Below are 20,832 nucleotides of genomic sequence, written 5' to 3'. Positions count from 1 at the left end.
CCACTGACAGCACGTCGACCCTGATATACCACATCGTTCCAGTTCAATCTATTCTTTGCACGCCTTTCACCCTCCTGCATGTTCAGGCCCCGATTGCCCAAAATCTTATTCACTCCACCCTTCCACCTCCAATTAGTCTCCCACTTCTCTTCGTTCCCTCCACCTCTGACACATATATCTTCTTTGTCGATCCTTCCTCACTCATTCTCCTCGTGTGACCAAGCCATTTTAAAACACCCTTTTCTGCCCTCTCAACTACACTCTTTTTATCACCAAATATCTCTCTCACCCTTACATTACTTTCTCAATCAAAGCACCTCACACCACATATTGTCCTCAAACATCTCATTTCCAACACATCTACCCTCCTCCGCACAACCCTATCTATAGCCCACGCCCTGCATCCATATAACATTGCTGGAACCACTATTCCTTCAAACATACCCATTTTTGCTTTCCGAGATAGTGTTCTCGCTCTCCTCACATTCTTCAACGCTCCCAGTACTTTCGCCCCTTCCCCTCCCTGTGACTCACTTCCGCTTCCATGATTCCATCCACTGCCAAATCCACTCCCAGATATCTAAAACACTTCACTTCCTCCAGTTTTTCTCCATTGAAACTTACCTCCCAGTTGACTTGTCCCTCAGCCCTACTTAACCTAATAACCTTGCTCTTATTCACATTTACTCTCAGCTTTCTTCTTTTACACATTTTACCCAACTCAGTCACCAGCTTCTGCAGTTTCTTACCCTAATCAGCCACCAGCAAACAACAACTGACTCACTTTCCAAGTCCTCTTATCCACAACAGACTGCATACTTGCCTCTCTCTCCAAAACTCTTGCATTCATCTCCCTAACAACCCTATCTATAAACAAATTAAACAACCATGAAGACATCACGCACCCCTGCTGCAAACCGATATTCACTGAGAACCAATCACTTTCCTCTCTTCCTGCCCGTACACATTCCTTACATCCTCGATAAAAACTTTTCACTGCTTATAGCAACTTACCTCCCATACCATATACTCTTAATACCTTCCACAGTGCATCTCTATGTATGTACTACGGGTCGGATTCGAACCCTAAGTATAGCGTCCGGCTGCCTCGGCCACACGGAGGTTAAAAGACACACTCTAGACTTCTAGCGTGTTTACGTGTGTCCCAACGTCATCTTAGCGGGGGTAGCTTGGACATTATTCATGTCCAGGTTCGATGGTTGTTGAATCCAAACCCGTGGTATATGCATCTGTCTGCTCCATCGGCCTCCTGCGTCTATCGGCCATCAAAGCCGATAGATAAGATTAAGGCCTATGCTGCTCCCACCGAGATGAGGTTGGGACATACGTAAAAGGCACCAGAAGTGTGGTGACTGTGTCTTTAAACCTCCATGTGGCCTAGGTAGCCAGGCGCCTAGCCTAGGGTTCGAATCCGAGCAGTGGTATATACATTTGTCTCGTCCATCGGCCTACATAATATGATATGTATATGTACTTATGTAGTTTCAACGTTTAAGCGACTACTTTCAAAAAGAGTTTGTTGACGGAATATATACATCACTCTCCTAGAACTGAGCAGCAGATAGAAGTGCAGAGATATTTCACACGACTGTTAGCCGTACAAGATACTTTTATTGATGTCCTGAATGTTATAAAATCAGGTACTATCTTCCTGAAGAAGTTCGCAGCTGCGACAGACGAGTGTCAAGCCCCTGGGACTGGGTACTGTGCTCCCGGTTCTTTCCCCGAAAATCAGTCATTGGAATCACTACTTTCTCAAAGGAAAGGAGGCATAATGATCTCATATATGAAATTAGAAGTTAGTCTACATGCTTGGATGGCGTCCATTATAACATATGATGAATAAGCATTGAGCAGGCCGTATTAACCATCAAGTTTATGTCCAACTAGTGAGTTGAGTGAGCCGCATCGATAACCAACGGTATCCTAGATACGAGTGAGTTGGTCGCAACTACCACCTAGTGTATCCTAGCTACCATGAGTGGGTCCCACCAACTTTTAAGAGTATCATAGGAATTAGTGAGTGGGCCATAGCAGCAGTAACTGAGTCGCAATAAAAACTGAGATAGCTTGATCTGAGATCCTATAACAACCACTGAACAAGACATAATGACCTAACACAACCACCGATCTGCAATAACTATTTACCAAGCTACAGTGACCCACAACAACCACTAACCAAACTAAAGTGACCTGCAACAAGCATTTACCAAGCCTGAGTGACTTAACGATCACTTACCAATCCTTTGTGACTTACAGCTATTACTTGCCAAGTCCGAATGACCCACAACAACCACTGACCAAACCATAGTGACCTCCAGCAACCACTGACCAAGCCACAGTGACCTACAACAACCACTGACCAAACCATAGTGATTTACGGCAACCACTAATCTAACCTTTACGAGCTACATCAACCACTGAGCAAGCCTTAGTGATTTACAACAACCAATGAGCAAGTCAAAGTGACCCCTAATAACCAGTGAGCGAGCCATAAAGACGTGCAACAACCAATGAGCAAGCCTTAGTGGCCCACAACAATCGCTGAGAAGGCAGGAACACAATCTGATTGAACCACAAGATCTACAACGTGAACTACAACAACCAAGAAACATGACCCAAGAATTGTCATAAACAGCAGAGGAAAATTCCATTGTTTAGGCATATTCAACTGATTGTTATACACTGAAACCTGATGGTCTTCATGACCTTAGCAACAGTCAGCATAAACAACCAATTATACCTAAAGCCCAGCACAACAACAAGTCATACGTATATAGCCCAGCGTAACCAACAAATCACACCTAAAGCACAACACATCCAACTAGTCATACCTAAAACCCACCCCACCACAAACAACCAGTAACACCTAATGCCCATCATAACCGACAAGTCGATCCCAAAGTCCAGTAAAACCAACCAGTCATACCTAAAGCCCAGTAAAACCAACCAGTCCTACCTAAAGCCGAGTACAGTCAACCAATCCTACCTAAAGCCGAGTACAGTCAATCAATCCTACCTAAAGCCGAGTACAATCAACCAATTATGCCTAAACCCCAACACAACCAATCAGTTATACTTAAAACCCAACACAACAAACCTGTTATACCTAAAGCCCAGTGTAACTAACCAGTCATATCTAAAGCCCAGTACAACCAACCAGTCATACCTAACGCAAAGCGCAACACATCCAACCGGTCACGCTAAAGCCCAGCACAACAAACCATTTATACCTAAAGCGCAGCAGAACCAACCAGTCATACCTAAAGCGCAACACAACTAACCAGTCATATCTAAAGCCTAACATAAAAAACTAATCCACCTAAACCCTGGCACAACGAATGAGTCATAATGAGCCAATGATCTTGCCTTTGGAAACTTAGTCTTATGTGAACCTCAAGTAATCATTTCGTGAAAAACATCAACCACAAAAACACAAAAGGACTACAACTTGTTGCAAACCTCAACATTTCCTATCGCTGAACAGCCAGGTAAAGGGCGGTACAGGCGTTGTGTAGCTACTATCCTGGTAGATAAACCCGACCATATAACTTATCAACAACATATCCAATCAGCTGCATGAGAATTGTGGTCCGAGCCTAATGTCTGCTACCCTCCCTCACCGATGTCCCTCCCCAAAATATCAACTTATATCTTATTCATATTTGACATGACAGGTGCTAGATCTACAAACAAAATCCTCAGATTATTATTTTGGACGCCGTCACCTCTTGAGCTATTAGAAATTTCGTTAACAAGTATGAAAGATTTAGGGACGTAATTAAACACATTATTTCCGGCGGTATTATCGTTATCACAACCCTGTTGTTAGCTCATACAGGTGATTACAGTATCGGCTCAACGGGGACTGCTGTATTAATATCAGGTTGCCCACCACAACAGTAACAGAGCAGTATCAGACCACCGTTGAGCTGCGTGTTATAAAATGTTACAAGTACAAAAGGGACCCCTCTCATCTCGCTCCCACCAGAATATCACAAAATCCTGTTATACATCAAGGGGGAAACTTTTTTACGATACGGCTTTAATGTTTTATATGCCCGCTGTGGTGACAGGGTGCGCGGGAACTTTAAACTCAACTCCCTATCGCTCCCAGCCATCAATACTGTTGTGGAGGGTTATGAAGTTCTTTACGAGTTGAGTACCTATAGAATGGAAAACCTTCATCACAAGATACAGGGCGAAGAAATTACCATATTTAGATAAGAAAGAAAACATGACAAACTAAAGTTCGCGTCTACTCTCCTCAGATGTTTCAGGTTTACACAGCCACTCGTGTTACCTCTGGGGAGTTCGGCTGGCAGCCAAAAGATCTCATAAGTCAACTGTGGATTCTTCCTGGGTTACTTTAACTGATCAGCTTGCTTACAAGCTACTCTGAGGAGGTAACAAAACAGACAAAATGTAGGAATTTGTCTGTTCTCTCCTTACCCTTTTTCCCAAAGCTTTGGGCAAGAGACGGTCCAAATTTTCTGTCTCACTTTTCGAGATCACTCATTCTCATTATGATGTTGGCTGGTCCCCAGTTGTCCAAAATCTGAGAGGAATTTGTAGACAAAAACCAAAGCAACGTTATTTTCAACTGTCAAAATATCTTTTTCTTTCCTCATCGTTCACAAATGAGACAAGTCTCACTTATGTGGTTTCACGGATCACAGAGGAAAGCGTTTCTTTCTCGGCCAGTACCACAAACCTCTTTGATATGTACTTCATTACTGCATCAAGCTGCTTCTTATTTCTCAGATGCATAGGACGAAATCAAAGCCGTGACAGTATAGCGGATGCTGACCTTAACTGTTGTGTTCATTTGTGTTCATTGACCGTGACCTAGGTGCAACATGGACGTTGAATTCTTTCTCGGCCCCGAATGGTAGCCCTAATTAAAAACCCTTTATAGTGCAGTTGTTACTGGTATGAGGAAGTAGCTATCGTGCCCCGAGGCTCGCTGACGAAGACATAATGGCAGTTTTGGCTTACAGTGGCCACTTTATGTTTGGCTCTTATCACTGTACTATAGTACATGGCGGGAAATCGTACACTTATTCTGATTTCAGATGCTGGTGATAAGACAAGGTTTCAGTAACATCCATGACGAGAATATCCATATAAGTCTATCTGATCATATGATAACGGCGAGAAAGATAGAAATTGCTGTATTACTAAATCAGTGGTGGGACGTTTCAGTTAAGTGAGATTTTCAGGATATGAGATCTCCCCTCAAACGGAAAAATAATCTCTTTTTTTCTTCCGGTAACTTTACATTCATTCACCAAAAATGATACACGTTTGACCTCCTAACAGAAAGAGTATTTCATGAAAATGATGTTTTCAGGCGAACGGAAAATTTTGGTGTTTTAAGTATATTCATTCTCCAGGCCGAAAGAAAATAAAATGTCACTATGAGAAAGCCTTGGTAGACTGCACTTAAGAGACGTTGCTCTGTATCATACTCGACCTTTTTTCCTGAACTGTAAAAGAAATATAAATAGCCCCTTTTTTGATGACCTATGGTTAATTAGATTTGATCTTTTCGATCGTCTATCTAAGATATGATACGTATGAATAGGCCTACAACACACTCTTAGGCTCACACTTCAAGATGTGTTTGTAAATGAGAGCTCAGTCTTCCGTATCGTTCTCCATCTTATACCGACTACTCTATAGATTCCGATGGAAATCGGCCGGTCAACGCGATCCTACACCTTCGACAAATGTATCCTGTAGATCACTCCAGGGCTTGAATGATTTTGTTTAAGGTCAATTTTCCTTGCTATAAAGGACCACCGATGCTATAAATGGTAGATACACTTGAAACCTACAGTTGGTTGCACCATCTCGAAAATAATATGCTGAACACACAGCTCATTCAAACAGGGATCTGGAATTACACTCGGGCTTGACCTAAACTATGGAGGAGACGGACCTTACACTTTCCAGATCTTTTATATACGAGGTCATAACTGCAGGATAGATAAGCAGAGAGTATTCTAAAGTGATGAAATTCAAGAAGCTTCTACTTCTGTTCAAAGTAAAATAATCTGACTTTATCTAAGCAAGATATAATGATTCAGTGGTTTAAATGACGCGTGGACAAATGTATGATTTAGGACGTCCTTTACCTTCGATGTAGATTACAAGCAATTTAAACCACTTAACGTTATCCAGGCGTGAAGTCACTAAATTATCTCATATAATTTAACGCTTATCATTACTAGAATTTCTGACAAAAATCTACACCCCGAAGTATAGACCAGACAACCTCTAACCTAGAAGTCACAAGTAACCAACTTGGCTGGTTGAGGACTATCATGGGTTGTGGTGATACAGTTATCGTCCCATAAAGGCATTGTTAGCATCGATCTTGTGGTGAATCTGAAATGAAAATGAAAACTTATCTTTCTCTTATATAAAATCTTGCCTGGGGAATGAAAGCGCGGGGAATGTGGTCGTAAGATCGTAATATTTTTGTTATTTAAGTGTAAAATATATATATAAAGTATATCAGACAACATTCTGATTACGAATTGAATATCAGTTTAGGCACGTGCGAATTAGATCTATCTGTTGCAGAGAAAATTGTAAAAAGGTTTATTAACTGTTTATTGAGTTTATGTTGTATGACGTAGGTCAACCACCTGTCCGGTTTTACCTGAGTGAGGTCATCCGTGAGATGACAGGACAAGGTCAAGCAGAATGTGAGTTAAGCAGATTCTTATGCCAACGTCGCCTCTCACTAATTACAAGGTTACATGACCCCATTCCATGTTTCCTCAGGTTCTGTATGTATAACCTCTAATGTCTCTAATTTCTCACTCAATGAGGAAATGTGGTAATACAAGAAAGCGCTCAGGATTCTCGTGTTTCCTTTTCATAAAGGTGTTTTTCCATCTATAAAGGTACGTGACTATGATTTTCTGTATATATATATATATATATATATATATATATATATATATATATATATATATATATATATATATATGTATATATATATATATATATATATATATATATATATATATATATATATATATATATATATATATATATATATATATATATATATATATATATATATATATATATATACATATATATATATATATATATATATATATATATATATATATATATATATATATATATATATATATATATATATTTGATTGTCGTTTCCCGTGTTAGAGAGGTAGCGCCAGAAACAGACAAGGAAAAGCAGCAACCGCTCACATCCATTCTCTAGCTGCTATATGTATTGCACCGAAATCACGGCTCCCTGTCCACATCCAGGCCCTACAGACCTTTCTATGGTTTACCTCGGTTCAGTCCACTGACAGCATGTCAACCCCAGTATACCACATAGTTCCAATTCACTCTGTCCCGTGCACGCCTTTCACTCTCCTGTATATTCAAACCATGATCGCTCCACATCTTTTTCACTCAATATTTCCATCTCCAATAAGCTCCCCCTGTTCTCTTTGTTCTCTCTACTTCTAACACATATATCCTCTTTTGTTATCCTTTCCTCTCTCATTCTGTCCATATGTCCCAGCATCTCAGCACATTCTCTTCAGTTCTCTCATACACAATCTCTATAACTATTAATACACATCTCTCTTACCCATTTATTACTTACTCGATCAAGCCACCTCTCACCACATATTGTCCTCAAGCATTTCATTTCCAACACATCCATCCTCCTCTGCGCAGCCTTATTCATAGCTTATGCTTCACATCCATAGAATATTGTTGGGACTAATATATCTTCAAACATACTCAATGTTGCTCTCCCAGATAACGTTCTCTCTTTCCAGACATTCACTAGTGCTCCCTGAGCCTTTGCTTCCTTCCTTACCCTATGACTAACTTCCGCTTCTATGGTTCCACTCACTGCTATGTCTATTCCTGGGTACATAAAACAATATATATGTGTATGTTTCACTGAATATGACTCCAAATTCAGTAGTTATCAGTTTCTTACTGATGTTTTCAGCTTGACGAACGGTTCTTTTATGCTGTTCAGGTAGATTACCTATTTAAAAGCTGGCCAGAGCAGGGGTAGAATCAAACTCAGGATGAAGTCAGTGAAGCATTTCTTCCTAAGTACACAGTAACACAACGTTTCGTGGCTCGTGTCACATTCTCAAGTGTAAGGAAAGTACCGCATAGTGCAGGTTTATTTACAAAAGTCGACGATAGCGAAAAGAATAATTGATTAATGAGAGATGAATGTGGTAGGTGGCTACTCCCTCGTATGACAAATATAAGCTCGTCGCTTCGTGTTGTCGGGGCGTACTGCTAGGTGAGGTCATCACATTTTCGTCCGCTTTCGATGGACAGGTCAGATGTCTATCGCTGGGTAATACCAGAAGAGCGTCAGTCCTCAGAATCATCTTCGGGATCTCTCCTTGATATAGAGGGCATCGAGTAAATGAAGGCGTCTGGGATCTGGTAGAGGGTCTTATATAGACGTTCCTTTCTCCAACATCTCTCTTGTGAGAGCGAAGTTGTTGCTGGATTTCAGATATCTCTTTGAGCTTCCACTCTGTAGAAGACACGAAAGACATCGGGGCAACTTATTGGTGGTCTTGCCCATCAACGACGTACGGGGCGTGCGGTCTTCATGTGGCCACTGGATTCGAGTATATGACACCTCTAGAAAATCGTTGGTCTTGTTGCTTGGTTGTCTTGCTTTGGTAATAGAATATGAAATCTATTTTCTGTTTGTTGCTGGTAGACTTTAGGTTCTTCCTGATTATGCCCTTGATCACACGTTCATCCAGCTTGTAATAAGTGGCCATGATGGCCTTCTGGTAAAGGGGGATGGGATCAGGGGGCAGTGTCTGATTTGGTGGCGTTTGGTTTGGTGAAGTCTGCTTCTGTGGTTATCTTATTGTGTTGTTAATCGATACCTTGTGATCAGGTTCCTAAAAGTATAAATGCAGATCTCTAAGTTCCAGAATCCATTATTAACTAAGACTTGAGAGATCCGGATTAGTTTTTAATTGGTAAGGTCCACGACGAGCAGAGGAAAAGGGCTCTCTTTACCTAAGCATTTAACGAGGAGTTGTCCCATTGCTTTGAAAATATATCCAAGAAAGGGAGGCATTATTCAGCGCTCGACATTTGACCTCTTCCGACGAGAGACCAATAAATGACCTGAGAGGAGGCTTCATTGGTTAGACAAGGAAGTAGCCGCCTACCACATTCGTTTCTCATTGGTCAATATTTTTTTTCCTTATCTTGACTTTCATATATAAACCTGGACCATGCTGTATCTTCTTTATATTTGAGAATGTGACAGGAGTCACGTAACGTTGTGTTACTGCGTAACTTAAGAGAATTACGCGACTGTTTTCCACCTGATCTTGGCTCTACCCCTGTTATGCAACATGGTCGGTTTATAGGTGATTTACCTGAGCAGTATTAGACGTGTTGAGAACAAGGTTGAGAAACAGATGAATGCTAAATTAGCAGTCATATTCAATGCAGCATGCTTAAGAGAAGATCTCCATAAACACACACACACACACACACACAAACACACAGATATATATATATATATATATATATATATATATATATATATATATATATATATATATATATATATATATATATATATATATATATATATACATATATATATATATATATATATATATATATATATATATATATATATATATATATATATATATATATATATATCTTTCTTCTTTTCTTTCATACTATTCGCCATTTCCCGCATTAGCGAGGAAGCGTTAAGAACAGAGGAGTGGCCCTTTTAGGGAATATCCTCACCTGGCCCCCTTCTCTGTTCCTTCTTTGGGAATAAAAAAGAAGAAAATATATATATATATATATATATATATATATATATATATGTATTTATATATATATAAATATATACATATATATAAATATATATGTCTTATGTCATAGGGTGGGGGAGGGAGCGAAAATCCTGGGAGCCTTGAAGAATGTGTGGAAGTCGAGAACATTATCTCCGAAAGCAAAAATGGCTGTTTGAAGGAATAGTGGTTCCAACAATGTTGTATGGTTGCGAGGCATGGGCTATGGATAGAGTTGTGCTCAGGAGGGTGGATGTGCTGGAAATGAGATGTTTGAGGACAATATGTGGTGTGAGGTGGTTTGATCGAGTAAGTAATGTAAGGGTAAGAGAGATATGTGGAAATAAAAAGAGCGTGGTTGAGAGAGCAGAAGAGGGTGTTTTGAAATGGTTTGGGCACATGGAGAGAATGAGTGAGGAAAGATTGACCAAGAGGATATATGTGTCAGAGGTGGAGGGAACGAGGAGAAGTGGGAGACCAAATTGGAGGTGGAAAGATGGAGTGAAAAAGATTTTGAGTGATCGGGGCCTGAACATGCAGGAGGGTGAAAGGCGGGCAAGGAATAGAGTGAATTGGATCGATGTGGTATAACGGGGTCGACGTGCTGTCAATGGATGGAATCAGGGCATGTGAAGCGTCTGGGGTAAACCATGGAAAGTTGTGTGGGGCCTGGATGTGGAAAGGGAGCTGTGGTTTCGGGCATTATTGCATGACAGCTAGAGAATGAGTGTGAATGAATGGGGCCTTTGTTGTCTTTTCCTAGCGCTACCTCGCACACATGAGGGGGGAGGGGGATGTTATTCCACGTGTGGCGAGGTGGCGATGGGAATGAATAAAGGCAGACAGTGTAAATTGTGTGCATGTGTATATATGTATATGTCTGTGTGTGTATATATATGTGTACATTGAGATGTATGGGTATGTATACTTGCGCGTGTGGACGTGTATGTATATACATGTGTATGGGGGTGGGTTGGGCTATTTCTTTCGTCTGTTTCCTTGCGCTACCTCGCAAACGTAGGAGACAGCGACAAAGCAATATATATATATATATATATATATATATATATATATATATATATATATATATATATATATATATATATATATATATATATATATATACATATATATATATATATATATAATTTTTTTTTTCTTTTTTTTTTTTTTTGCCGCCGTCTCCCGCGTTTGCGAGGTAGCGCAAGGAAACAGACGAAAGAAATGGCCCAACCCACCCCCATACACATGTATATACATACGTCCACACACGCAAATATACATACCTACACAGCTTTCCATGGTTTACCCCAGACGCTTCACATGCCTTGATTCAATCCACTGACAGCACGTCAACCCCTGTATACCACATCGCTCCAATTCACTCTATTCCTTGCCCTCCTTTCACCCTCCTGCATGTTCAGGCCCCGATCACACAAAATCTTTTTCACTCCATCTTTCCACCTCCAATTTGGTCTCCCTCTTCTCCTCGTTCCCTCCACCTCCGACACATATATTCTCTTGGTTATATATATATATATATATATATATATATATATATATATATATATATATATATATATATATATATATATATATATATATATACATATATATAAATATATATATATATATTTCTTTTTTCTTTCAAACTACTCGCCATTTCCCGCGTTAGCAAGGTAGCGTTAAGAACAGAGGACTGGGCCTCTGAGGGAATATCCTCACCTGGCCCCCTTCTCTTTTCCTTCTTTTGGAAAAATGAAAAAAGAAACAAGAGGAGAGGATTTCCAGCCCCCCGCTCCCTCCCCTTTTAGTCGCCTTCTACGACACGCAGGGAATACGTGGGAAGTATTCTTTCTCCCCTATCACCAGGGATAATAAATATATATATATATATATATATATATATATATATATATATATATATATATATATTTTCCCTGGGGATAGGGGAGAAAGAATACTTCCCACGTATTCCCTGCGTGTCGTAGAAGGCGACTAAAAGGGGAGGGAGCAGGGGGCTGGAAATCCTCCCCTCTCGTTTTTTTTTAATTTTCCAAAAGAAGGAACAGAGAATTGGGCCAGGTGAGGGTATTCCCTCAAAGGCCCAGTCCTCTGTTCTGAACGCTACCTCGCTAATGCGGGAAATGGCGAATAGTTTGAAAGAAAAGAAAAGAAAGATATATATATATATATATATATATATAAATATATATGTATATATTATCCCTATACACAGGGGAGAAAGAATACTTCCTACGTATTTCCTGCTTGTCGTAGAAGGTGGCTAAAGGGGAGGGAGCAAGGGGCTGGAAATCCTCCCCTCTTTTTTTTTTTTTAATTTTCCAAAAGAAGGAAGAGAGAGAGGGGCCAAGTGCATTCCGTGAAAAGTGAAAAATTTCCTACAGCTGCCGTGTAACAGACACGTAAGGGGGTGTAGCTCAGTGGTAGAGCTTTCGCTTTGCATGTGAAAGGCCCCGGGTTCGATCCCCGGCACCTCCAGGGTCATGGGGATGTAGCTCAGATGGTAGAGCGCTCGCTTAGCATGCGAGAGGTACGGGGATCGATGCCCCGCATCTCCACTAGCCTAACTTTTTTTTGCAGCTATGTTTTGTGCCAAAAAAGTCTTATTCCAGAACAACTTCACCTGCGAGTTATCATATCACCTGTCACAACAACACTGTACCACGAACATTTCACAATAGAACAGTTTATTTCATAAGCTGCACACAGTGGCTCCTTCAACTTCGTGAAAAAAAATATTCGAGTGTTCCATTCAGTGGATGTTAACTTTGTTTAAGAAAGATGGTCCAGATCTAAGTCTGCATCGGTGCTCGTATACTATGTCAGTACGATTCAATCTTCCAGAGTGACCTACCATATTGTTGTTCATTACGAGCGAGCATGTTGCCGCTCTCGCTGGACCTACTTAGTGTATTTCGTGATAGATTTTCTAGATTTCTACCTCGTGTGATATTGTTCTTCTGTGTTTTTGCTTAGATGTAAGTTTTCTATATTTCTGCTTCCATATGTTGTATCTAATTACTGATACTACCCTACTTAATCTTGTTAACTGTTTCGTTTTTAGTGTTTTCCCTTACTTTTATTTGCTATGTGCATATATATATATATATCTTTCTTCTCATGCCCAGGTGCATATGCACCAATAATCACCCACCTCTCTCCATCAACTTTCAGTTTTACCCATATTAATCGAGAATTTACTTTCTTACACTCTATCACATACTCCCACAACTCCTGTTTCAGGAGTATTGCTACTCCTTCCCTTGCTCTTGTCCTCTCACTAACCCCTGACTTTACTCCCCAGACATTCCCAAACCACTCTTCCCCTTTACCCTTGAGCTTCGTTTCACTCAGAGCCAAAACATCCAGGTTCCTTTCCTCAAACATACTACCTATCTCTCCTTTTTTCACATCTTGGTTACATCCACACACATTTAGGCACCCCACTCTGAGCCTTCGAGGAGGATGAGAGGCAAGTGTTTTGGGAGCAGCTGAATGAGTGTGTTAGTGGTTTTGATGCACGAGACCGGGTTATAGTGATGGGTGATTTGAATGCAAAGGTGAGTAATGTGGCAGTTGAGGGAATAATTGGTATACATGGGGTGTTCAGTGTTGTAAATGGAAATGGTGAAGAGCTTGTAGATTTATGTGCTGAAAAAGGACTGATGATTGGGAATACCTGGTTTAAAAAGCGAGATATACATAAGTATACGCATGTAAGTAGGAGAGATGGCCAGAGAGCGTTATTGGATTACGTGTTAATTGACAGGCGTGCGAAAGAGAGACTTTTGGATGTTAATGTGCTGAGAGGTGCAACTGGAGGGATGTCTGATCATTATCTTGTGGAGGCTAAGGTGAAGATTTGTATGGGTTTTCAGAAAAGAAGAGTGAATGTTGGGGTGAAGAGGGTGGTGAGAGTAAGTGAGCTTGAGAAGGAGACCTGTGTGAGGAAGTACCAGGAGAGACTGAGTACAGAATGGAAAAAGGTGAGAACAATGGAAGCAAGGGGAGTGGGGGAGGAATGGGATGTATTTAGGGAATCATTGATGGATTGCGCAAAAGATGCTTGTGGCATGAGAAGAGTGGGAGGTGGGTTGATTAGAAAGGGTAGTGAGTGGTGGGATGAAGAAGTAAGAGTATTAGTGAAAGAGAAGAGAGAGGCATTTGGACGATTTTTGCAGGGAAAAAATGCAATTGAGTGGGAGATGTATAAAAGAAAGAGACAGGAGGTCAAGAGAAAGGTGCAAGAGGTGAAAAAAAGGGCAAATGAGAGTTGGGGTGAGAGAGTATCATTAAATTTTAGGGAGAATAAAAAGATGTTCTGGAAGGAGGTAAATAAAGTGCGTAAGACAAGGGAGCAAATGGGAACTTCAGTGAAGGGCGCAAATGGGGAGGTGATAACAAGTAGCGGTGATGTGAGAAGGAGATGGAGTGAGTATTTTGAAGGTCTGTTGAATGTGTTTGATGATACAGTGGCAGATATAGGGTGTTTTGGTCGAGGTGGTGTGCAAAGTGAGAGGGTTAGGGAAAATGATTTGGTAAACAGAGAAGAGGTAGTAAAAGCTTTGCGGAAGATGAAAGCCGGCAAGGCAGCAGGTTTGGATGGTATTGCAGTGGAATCTATTTAAAAAGGGGTGACTGTATTGTTGACTGGTTGGTAAGGTTATTTAATGTATGTATGACTCATGGTGAGGTGCCTGAGGATTGGCGGAATGCGTGCATAGTGCCATTGTACAAAGGCAAAGGGGATAAGAGTGAGTGCTCAAATTGCAGAGGTATAAGTTTGTTGAGTATTCCTGGTAAATTATATGGGAGGGGATTGATTGAGAGGGTGAAGGCATGTACAAAGCATCAGATTGGGGAAGAGCAGTGTGGTTTCAGAAGTGGTAGAGGATGTGTGGATCAGGTGTTTGTTTTGAAGAATGTATGTGAGAAATACTTAGAAAAGCAAATGGATTTGTATGTAGCATTTATGGATCTGGAGAAGGCATATGATAGAGTTGATAGAAAGGCTCTGTGGAAGGTATTAAGAATATATGGTGTGGGAGGCAAGTTGTTAGAAGAAGTGAAAAGTTTTTATCGAAAATGTAAGGCATGTGTACGTGTAGGAAGAGAGGAAAGTGATTGGTTCTCAGTGAATGTAGGTTTGCGGCAAGGGGGTGTGATGTCTCCATGGTTGTTTAATTTGTTTATGGATGGGGTTGTTAGGGAAGTGAATGCTAGAGTTTTGGAAAGAGGGGCAAGTATGAAGTCTGGTGTGGATGAGAGAGCTTGGGAAGTAAATCAGTTGTTGTTAGCTGATGATACAGCGCTGGTGGCTGATTCATGTGAGAAACTGCAGAAGCTGGTGACTGAGTTTGGTAAAGTGTGTGAAAGAGGAAAGTTAAGAGTAAATGTGAATAAGAGCAAGGTTATTAGGTACAGTAGGGTTGAGGGTCAAGTCAATTGGGAGGTAAGTTTGAATGGAGAAAAACTGGAGGAAGTAAAGTGTTTTAGATATCTGGGAGTGGATCTGGCAGCGGATGGAACCATGGAAGCGGAAGTGAATCATAGGGTGGGGGAGGGGGCGAAAATTCTTGGAGCCTTGAAGAATGTTTGCAAGTCGAGAACATTATCTCGGAAAGCAAAAATGGGTTTGTTTGAAGGAATAGTGGTTCCAACAATGTTGTATGGTTGCGAGGCGTAGGCTATGGATAGAGTTGTGCGCAGGAGGGTGGATGTTCTGAAAATGAGATGTTTGAGGACAATGTGTGGTGTGAGGTGGTTTGATCGAGTAAGTAATGTAAGGGTAAGAGAGATGTGTGGAAATAAAAAGAGCGTGGTTGAGAGAGCAGAAGAGGGTGTTTTGAAATGGTTTGGGCACATGGAGAGAATGAGTGAGGAAAGATTGACCAAGAGGATATATGTGTCGGAGGTGGAGGGAACGAAGAGAAGTGGGAGACCAAATTGGAGGTGGAAAGATGGAGTGAAAAAGATTTTGTGTGATCGGGGCCTGAACATGCAGGGGGGTGAAAGGCGGACAAGGAATAGAGTGAATTGGATCGATGTCGTATACCGGGGTTGACCTGCTGTCAGTGGATTGAATCAGGGCATGTGAAGCGTCTGGGGTAATCCATGGAAAGTTGTGTGGGGCCTGAATGTGGAAAGGGAGCTGTGGTTTCGGGCATTATTGCATGACAGCTAGAGACTGAGTGTGAACGAATGTGGCCTTTGTTGTCTTTTCCTAGCGCTACCTCGCACACATGAGGGGGGAGGGGGATGGTGTTCCATGTGTGGCGAGGTGGCGATGGGAATGAATAAAGGCAGACAGTGTGAATTGTGTGCATGGGTATATATGTATGTGTCTGTGTGTGTATATATATATGTACATTGAGATGTATAGGTATGTATATTTGCGTGTGTGGACGTGTATGTATATACATGTGTATGGGGGTGGGTTGGGCCATTTCTCTCGTTTGTTTCCTTGCGCTACCTCGCAAACGCGGGAGACAGCGACAAAGCGAAATAATAAATAAATATATATATATATATATATATATTTTTTTCCAAAAAAAAAAAGAATATATATATATATATATATATATATATATATATATATATATATATATATTTATATATATATATATATATATATATATATATATATATATATATATATATATATATATATATATATATATATATATATATATATATATATATATATATATATATATATATATATATATATATATATATATATATATATATATATATATATATATATATATATATATATACAGACCTTTTTCATGGTACCACTGACGCTTTCATGCAGTGGTTCAGCACATTGACAGTACGTCGACCCCGGTATAACAAATCGTTTCAGTTCACTGTATTCTTTGCACGCCTCTCACCCTCTCTTATATTCAGGCCCCAATCGCTCAAAATCTTTTTCACTTCATCCTTCCACCTCCAATGTGGTCTTTCGCTTCTCCTTGTTCCTTCCACCTCTGACACATATACTGTCTTTGTCAATCTTTCCTCACACATTGTCTCCATATGTCGAAAGTATTTCAACACACGCTCTCCTGCTCTGAACCACACTCTTTATTTCCACACATCTCTCTTACCCTCACATTACTTACTCGATCAAACCACCTCACACCACATATTGTCTGCATTTTATTTCCAACACATCCATTCTCCTCCGTACAACCCTATCTATGGCCCATACCTCGTAACCTTAGAAAATTGTTGGAACCACTATTCCTTTAAACATTCCATTTTTTGCTCTCCGAGTTATCGTTCTCGCCTTTCACACATTCTTCATCGTTTTCAGAACCTTCACTCCTTCCCCTACCCACGGTAACTTTGAGTAGAGCATTCAGGTGCCTCAGCCATCTTAACTAGTACTAAAGTAAAATTTTTTGAGCTTCAGAATTCTCTTATTGAAAATAGTATGGAGTCTTGTCTAAAATTATTTACAAATATCATTGTTTTAGTCAACGTTTAGTTTATTCACTGTAATCAACTCATGAACCTTCTTGATTATTCAGTCATCTTTGTTCTGTTAGCCCTTAGGTACAATGAAAGATTGTTTGATATTGTTGATGTAGTTTTCGAAACTGGAAATAATCGTTAGTTTCTCTAAGTATCAATAATATTTTCAATAAGCTTTTATTCGACTGATCATTTAGTTTCCAAAGTTAAGAATGATAATTAGTTACTTCAAACAGCAACACATATCTTCAAAGCATAGAGATGAAAAGGTGTTATAGGGGCTTAACTCAAGGTAGAAGTATTTCATGGAAAATGATGAATTTAGCTGCTTTAGCGTTGAATACAGTTCTCGACACCTTCAAGGCTGTGTGGATATAGCTTAGATGGTAGCATGCTCGCTGAGCAAGCGGTTAGTACGTGAATCGGTGCCCTTCTCCACCAGAAAAATTTGCACCAGACCGCCTTCAGCTGAGGGTTATGCTTTTCAACATGAAGACAGTTAAAAGTTTGTTGTATGATACTATGATGAACGATAGACCTATAACTTTTTTGACATCATCTATTGAATAACAAAATAACACAGAAATTAAAGGATCTATGGAAGAATTATTTGATAACTTTGTTATTTCAAAGAAATAACAAAGTTATACTTTGTATGACCGATCGACGGTCTGCGTACCCATACTGTAAAGTTGAGGAGACTAAACATTCAAGTTTCATTCAACATGACGCGTGGGTCGATTGCAGTGTCTCTAATTTGCAGTCACGAGCCGCCAGTGCCTACAACTAGAGCTTGGCAGGGTTTGTTCGTTCAGCTCTCTAACTCTGGGACAGAGAAGCCTTGATCATTAATGGCTACAGGCGAGAACTGCTGCTGGAGAACGTTTCATGGTGAATGGCCGTCGACACCCAGCTCGGCTTCTGTATGGCCGCCTCCATGGCGTTGGGCGCCCTCCACATTCCTCAAAAAAGTATGTATCGAGTAAGGGAGGAAAGATGAGATTTCAGCAGTTAGAAAAAGAGCCTGTTTGAGACAGAAGTGGAATCGTATCTATGAGTGGGCGGCCTTTGTAGCCTTCCTAGACAGAGGCACACTTGGATTTGATCCATCTTCTTTAAATAAAGTTAGATCCACTAAATAAACCAATCGGATACATTTTTCACGACATTTTGCAATTGGTGGAATAAACTGTCCTACTGTGAAATGATCGTTATACATAGGTTTTTTTTTTGGTGATATGGTAACCCGCAGGTGAAGGTGGTCTGGAATATATCTTACTGGCGCAAAATATAGCTGCAAAATATGTTAGGCTTATGAAGATGCAGGGGATCGATAGCAGTTCCTCCCGCATGCTAAGCGAGCTTTCTACCATCTGAGCTACATCCCCATGACCCTGGAGGTGCCGGGGATCGAACCCGGGGCCTTTCACATGCAAAGCGAACGCTCTACCACTGAGCTACACCCCCCTTGCATATTCAGTGCTACGGCAGCTAAAGTAACTTCTCATTTTTCACAGAATGCACCAGCTATGAAAATAACTGAAAGAGGTACCATAACATTTCGTTAGTATATGATTTGTAGTAAATATATTTTAAAACCATCTTTCTCTATATGAAGGGTAGTTTTCTCAAGTTATACACTTTTTCCATTCTACATTCACCTGCTTGCGGTAAACTCTATAAACCCTATACATAGGGGAGAAAGAATACTTCCCACGTATTTCCTGCTTGTCGTAGAAGGCGGCTAAAGGGGAGGGGGCAAGGGGCTGGACATCCTCCCCTCTTTTTTTTTTTTTAATTTTCCAAAAGAAGGAAGAGAGAGAGGGGCCAAGTGCATTCCGTGAAAAGTGAAAAATTACTACAGCTGCCGTAGCACAAGAAACGCAAGGGAGTGTAGCTCAGTGGTAGAGCGTTCGCTTTGCATGTGAAAGTCCCCGGGTTCAATCCCCGGCACCTCCAGGGTAATGGGGATGTAGCTCAGATGGTAGAGCGCTCGCTTAGCATGCGAGAGGTACGGGGATCGATGCCCCGCATCTCCACTAGCCTAACCATTTTTTACAGCTATATTTTGTGCCAAAAAGTCTTTTTTTCATAACAGCTTCACATGCGAGTTATCATATCACCTGCCACAACAACACTGTACCACGACCATTTCACAATAGGACAGTTTATTCCATAAACTGCACACGGTGGCTCCTTGAACGTCATGAAGAATATAAAACTATTTGATTGGTTCATTCAGTGGATGTTAACTTTGTTTAAAGAAGATAGTCCAGATCTAAGTCTGTATCGGTGGTCCTATATTATGTCAGTACGATTCAATCTTCCAGAGTGACCTACCATATTGTTGTTCATTACGAGCGAGCATGTTGTCGCTCTCGCTGGACCTACTTAGTGTATTTCGTGATAGATTTTCTAGATTTCTACCTCCTGTGATATTGTTCCTCTGTTTTTTTGCTTGAATATAAGTTTTCTATATTTCTGTTTCCATATGTTGTATCCAATTACTGATACTACCCTACTTGATTTTGTTAATTGCTTCAGTTTTAGTGTTTTCCCTTACTTTTATGTGCTATGAGCTGTCTCTTTCCGAGTGGTTTTATATAATGTTTGCCTATTCGATTTCATATATATATATATATATATATATATATATATATATATATATATATATATATATATATATATATATATATATATATATATATGTATATATATATATATATATATATATATATATATATATATATATATATATATATATATATATATATATATATATATATATATATATATATATATATAAGCAAATGGATTTGTATGTAGCATTTATGGATCTGGAGAAGGCATATGATAGAGTTGATAGAGATGCTCTGTGGAAGGTATTAAGAATATATGGTGTGGGAGGAAAGTTGTTAGAAGCAGTGAAAAGTTTTTATCGAGGATGTAAGGCATGTGTACGTGTAGGAAGAGAGGAAAGTGATTGGTTCTCAGTGAATGTAGGTTTGCGGCAGGGGTGTGTGATGTCTCCATGGTTGTTTAATTTGTTTATGGATGGGGTTGTTAGGGAGGTAAATGCAAGAGTTTTGGAAAGAGGGGCAAGTATGAAGTCTGTTGTGGATGAGAGAGCTTGGGAAGTGAGTCAGTTGTTGTTCGCTGATGATACAGCGCTGGTGGCTGATTCATATGAGAAACTGCAGAAGCTGGTGACTGAGTTTGGTAAAGTGTGTCGAAGAAGAAAGTTAAGAGTAAATGTGAATAAGAGCAAGGTTATTAGGTACAGTAGGGTTGAGGGTCAAGTCAATTGGGAGGTGAGTTTGAATGGAGAAAAACTGGAGGAAGTGAAGTGTTTTAGATATCTGGGAGTGGATCTGGCAGCGGATGGAACCATGGAAGCGGAAGTGGATCATAGGGTGGGGGAGGGGGCGAA

General features: G+C 40.2%; 5 non-coding genes across 5 annotated transcripts; 4 read left to right on the top strand and 1 right to left on the bottom strand.

Annotated features, from left to right (window-relative positions):
- The first annotated feature begins 12,326 nt into the window (after positions 1-12,326).
- On the top strand, positions 12,327-12,398 carry TRNAA-UGC (transfer RNA alanine (anticodon UGC)). Its single transcript has one exon. It is a non-coding gene; the product is annotated as a tRNA-Ala (tRNA).
- Positions 12,399-12,405: 7 nt separating this feature from the next.
- TRNAA-AGC (transfer RNA alanine (anticodon AGC)) lies at positions 12,406-12,478 on the top strand. The gene has a single exon. It is a non-coding gene; the product is annotated as a tRNA-Ala (tRNA).
- A 6,319-nt stretch (positions 12,479-18,797) lies between these two features.
- TRNAA-UGC (transfer RNA alanine (anticodon UGC)) lies at positions 18,798-18,869 on the bottom strand. The gene has a single exon. It is a non-coding gene; the product is annotated as a tRNA-Ala (tRNA).
- A 420-nt stretch (positions 18,870-19,289) lies between these two features.
- On the top strand, positions 19,290-19,361 carry TRNAA-UGC (transfer RNA alanine (anticodon UGC)). Its single transcript has one exon. It is a non-coding gene; the product is annotated as a tRNA-Ala (tRNA).
- A 7-nt stretch (positions 19,362-19,368) lies between these two features.
- Positions 19,369-19,441, top strand: TRNAA-AGC (transfer RNA alanine (anticodon AGC)). The gene has a single exon. It is a non-coding gene; the product is annotated as a tRNA-Ala (tRNA).
- Positions 19,442-20,832: the final 1,391 nt, after the last annotated feature.

This window comes from Panulirus ornatus, chromosome 13 (genome assembly GCF_036320965.1).
Source record: "Panulirus ornatus isolate Po-2019 chromosome 13, ASM3632096v1, whole genome shotgun sequence".
Lineage (NCBI taxonomy): Eukaryota > Metazoa > Arthropoda > Malacostraca > Decapoda > Palinuridae > Panulirus > Panulirus ornatus.
This window is presented reverse-complemented; position numbering and strand designations above follow the sequence as displayed.